This window comes from Poecilia formosa, unplaced genomic scaffold (genome assembly GCF_000485575.1).
Source record: "Poecilia formosa unplaced genomic scaffold, Poecilia_formosa-5.1.2 Scaffold39, whole genome shotgun sequence".
Taxonomy (NCBI): domain Eukaryota; kingdom Metazoa; phylum Chordata; class Actinopteri; order Cyprinodontiformes; family Poeciliidae; genus Poecilia; species Poecilia formosa.
In genome coordinates this window covers 2,981,796-2,986,872 of record NW_006799978.1, presented here as the reverse complement: position 1 = coordinate 2,986,872, position 5,077 = coordinate 2,981,796, and positions in this window count along the sequence as shown.

Genomic DNA, 5,077 nt, shown 5'->3' with positions numbered 1-5,077 from the left:
AAAGATGTTCAGTTCTGACAGATGAAAATTGCAGGAGCTACTTATTTTCCTTTCTGAGAACCTAGTCTTGTTTAAAATATTACATTCACCTCAGGACAAACAGAACTGAGAGCAGAAGAGTCCAAACAGCAGCAGAACTTTTAAATAACTGAAAACATCAGGAGACATGATGCAGGAAGCCAACCACTGTTGGCAGCAAACCGCTTCCTGTCACATGGGTCATCACTGTCATCTGTGCTCGACAAGGCAATATTTTATTTTCTGTTTTTAAAAGAAAAAACATAAATGATGAATCCACAAAAAGAAAAAACTATGACATAAAAGTTTAGATATTTGCTGTTTCACACGGTACCTTTCATAAGTATTTGAGCTTTTGCTTATTTAGTCACAACTAGAAACTTTAATGCTTTAAAGTGATAAATAGTGCATATATGTAGAGTGGAAACGGATCCATGGTTTGTTGTTTGACATATAATCTCAAGCAACTATTCTCAGCATACTTGAGGGAAGGTAACAGCACTTAGAGACGATCATTCCTGCAGTTAGCTCAGACAGTCACCTTGCATGATGAGATCATTTTGCATGACATCATTTGGAGAGACGGTAAGAGGAGCGAATCAGGATTTTCACAAGGCCAGAGAACATGTGATGCTGCTTGCAAGTGTTGATGGTGATGATGATAGGTTTGATAGTGGCTGTGCCGGTGGCTGTGTGTGTGCTGGAGCTGCCTGATGAATATCCCTACCCCAGATGGCTGGCTCTCCATGAGACGCAGCACACAAACCCTCTCCAACCAGCGTGAGGCTTCGGCGCTCGGCCTCCATCTTCCCATCAAGGTCACCGTCAGCGGCGAGGGAGAGAGAACCACGAGTGAGTTTAACATTTCCTCTGCTGACAGCTGCAGTTTAATTGTTACCTTGTGAAAAAGATACAGCACTTTCAAAGAAGTGCAGACTCCATTCTATCTTTAGCCTTGTGTCCCAAATTCACAGCATCAATTCAGTTTCTTCAAAGGTTCAAAACAAGTTTCCAAACTGCTTGTTTTAATGGAAAATACCGCTGAGCGTTTCCAAAGATGCTGAAGACTTCATTAAGTTAAAATGTGCTGCAATGTGATAACTTACTCACTGGAGCTGCATCCTCATGCTGCTCTAAAAATAATAAATAGGTTTGTCAATACTGATGCTGTCTGAGGTGCTGAGCTGGATGTGGTCACATTAAACGTTTCCGATCATTAAACACATTTTTCTATCATCCAGAGAAATCCTGACTAGATAAAAAATCACTGTTGTCAAAAGCTGGTGTGATTTATGAAAAGATCCAGGTCTGACAGTAATCACCACTGGGTGTGGCTAATCACAATCCATCCAACAAGAGGTGCATTACTTCATAAAAACTTTAATAAAGTTAATGAATTTGAAATCAGGTGTTTCTGTTTACTCAGATCATCTTTGTCTGATAATTTATTGGTGATTAAAAGGAGAATCTGGGCTGCCACTGTGCTGCCCTGTAGTGTAAAAAACAACTTATTTTGAATACAAAACTCTGCTTTTAATAGAAACAGCCTCAGTGGAGCAGTGAAACTACTGACTCAGAGCTTATAACTTACGTGTGCCTCCAGGGTTTAATGTGCACGGTGCTGTAACAGATGGCGTCTTTAAGTCTTTCTTGACCAAATTAAGAGATTTGATCCTGAGCACTTTATACAAGACAAAACGTAAAAAGTGAGAACTTCACTATGCTTTGTTTGAAGCCAAGGCTGATAACTCAGTGCAAGTTTTCATAACCAGCAGATGTAATTTTTTAACAACTAGCCCACAGAATGCAACTTTTAAGATTAGAATATTACATCAGACCAATAAAAACATTTTAATACAGAAATGTATGAAATAAAAAACATGTTTAAAGACTGATGGCACTTTTAATATGACAAACACTCATCAGAATGCATACTCTAATTTATTAAATGTAACTGTGCAAAAGGAAGAAAAATATGTGCAAATCCCTGCAAGGATAAACACTTTCTGAGTCTTACAGCTGCTGGGAGGAAGGATCTGTGATAACTTTCCTTTGTGCAGCCAGGATGCAGCAGTCTGTCACTAAAGGAGCTCCGTAGTTCAGCAACAGCTTCATGAAGTGAGTGGGAGACATTGTCCAACAGAGTCAGAGTTTCCAGCTGCACTGGAACATGCTAGGATGGAGCTAGCATTGCTGATTTATGGAATATGTTGCTGAACAAGGTGTAGCAACATATGAGCCATAAATGTATCAACCACAGCAGAATTCTGCATAATTAATTTATTCTCTAATCATTCTTTAAACAATCAACCTTCACATTCTCAGTTTGACCCTCATTGTGGTTTAATAATCAGGGCAGTGACTGAAACATTGAGCTGTGGTTCAGTGTTATTCTCCATTGTCCAACTTTGACACAAGTTATTATCTAGTAATAAATGAGTCACGTTCTGACTAAAGATTAGAACTTTTGCTCCTATTTTATGAGAAAATGTTAACTCTGTCAGTTTTATAAGGCATCTTTCTGAGTAAAGAGTTGATTAATGGAGAACCTTGGCAAAGTCGGTATCCAACACCAAGTCAGGCACGGCAGCAGAAAGCAGCAACACCGCCACGGATCCAGAAACGCTCCAGAGGGTTTTCTAGTAAAATAAAAAAGGCCTAGATTGTAATTTTTCTTCCAGATTTAGAGACAGTGACCCAGGAACACCCTTGAACCAGGCAGTCATCCAATAAAAATCACTGCTGACACTGAAAACAGCAACGTCTCCAACCCTGAAAACTCCGTCTTAATTCCCAGTAAAACATCCAGATGATGCACAGCTTTCAGAGGACATGTAATTCTGGCAGCCATGAAGAGGCCGACTCTCGCTGAGCTTCAAGGATAGAGCAACTTGACAAACTTTGCCATCTCCTAACCATCTGACATTTATCCTAAAGGCTTCAAATAAACAGCCAGGCGCTCGATCAATCGCTGACCCATATTAAAGCAGCTGAGACTTGGGTCACTTTATCTTAATGTTTAAACCACATGGGTAATATCTGTCAAAAACAAGAGACAAGAGCCAAGCCTGCCTTTGCATTTTCTAACAATACTGTGACACTTTATGTACCAACAAGCAGCACTGAGCCGGACTGTTAATCAGCTCAGAGACGGCGCCACATTATTCTCACTCTGGCATCCTTACATTGGTTGCCTGTCAGTTTAATGATTGATTTTTGAATGTGATTGATAACTTTTAGTGCTTGTCAAAGGCTTTGCTCTCAGCCATATTTTGGACCTTTAACCATCTGTGAGCCATTGTTCAGCCCCAGGGCCTACAGCTGTCTGCGTCTGATGCTGGCTGTGCTGCACTGGCTCAAATAATGGGATCTTTCAAATCGTCTGTCAAGACACAGCTCTGCTATTACTTAATGCTTTTTATGTACTGGCTTTTTCCCTTTAGCCATGTCTTTTTACTAGCCTTCTTGTTAAGTTCTGCATAAAGATAATGACTACATTTATGCTCTAGTTGGATGTCCCTTAGGCTGAGAATCAGCTTATAAATACCCCTCTTTGCTTTAAAGCTATAGACAGATGGAGATGTTGGGTATTAAACAAAACTATTGTTTTCTAGGACATGTTTTTCACAATGTGCCATTCAAATAAAAACAGTCTTACCTTTTATGATGCTGATTCAAGAAGCGCTGATGTAAATGTTAGGTTAGCTGCTGATGGTTTACTTATCCTGAGGTCGAGTGAGTTTGCATGGTCTGTTGTCTGATGCTTCTTTGGGACGAACCAGTCATTTATTCAGGGTGTTTCCAGAAGGAAAAACTGCAGTCATAAACCAGAACAGTGAGACCAAAATAAAATAATTAAATTGATCTTATTGATGTGTTCAATACTCATTTCACTGATTTTGTTTCTGTCTCACTGAAATGAAAGCTGAAAATGTTCTGCTGTCTGATCGACTCAGATGGGACAGATAAGCCTCTGCACTTGAGATCAAATCCATGATTGTTATGTAGAGACAATAAAAACTTGTAAGGAATATACTTGATCCTAATCATCATTGAAAATTCCCAAATATAAGAAGTGGAACATAAAATAACTAACCAAAGAAATTATATGAATCATTCCGGGAGCTTATTATTTTCTCTCAGGCAGAAATCAAACATACAATAAGCTCCTGAAAGCTGTCTAATTTTTGAAAGCCTCCCTTTAGAATACATTTTAATTAAACCGAATCCTTCAACTTCAGAGAATTGCAGTATTGTTCAAAGAACAAAGGAGCATTAACAATTCATACTTATCACTGTGAGCTAAAATAAACTAAAATTTAATATTAAATTCAGAAAATCAATTGTGTTCAGTTGTCAGTTTAGACTTAAGTGTTTTTCTTGTTTCCTCGTTTCTGTTGTATTGGACATTTCTGAAAACCTACATCGTCTTTCATTTTGCAGATGCAACAATTATCCTGCCATTAGCTTTAGGTCATCATGTGACATGCAGACATTATTTTTACTACAATATTTGGGCAGTAGAAAACCATGAGTGAAACAAAAGTGATCATTTTACTGCTGATCCAAAAGGAGATGAGTCCAAATATAAAAGTGTTTTAGATTGTGAGGAAACGTTGGAAAATGTTTTTCTCACCGTGTTGGTCCGACAGGATGTGATTCTGTTTGCTGGATGCTCCTGTTCTTAACTGGCTGGATCCCAGTTAACTAGTTAACATCCCTGTGATGTTCATGTCCAAACAAGTACTGGAAGTTTTGGATCAAAACCCAACAAATTCAAATCATTATAGATATTAACAAACTGTAATCCAGTAAGATGCGCTAAATACATCTGGAAAATTCTCCTTTTCATTTAAAGGTCAACAAAGCAGGAATAAAAGATCTGAAAATGTTTCAGTCTCTTCCATCTGGGATGAAAATCATCTTAAAGCTGCAGTATGTAACTTTTATAAAAATATGTTTCTACATATTTGCTAAAACTGCCCCTGTCCTAGCAGAACATGAAGCAGACAAACCAAGCTCCTCTGTGGTCCAACTGCCATCTGCAGAAATGCATCGG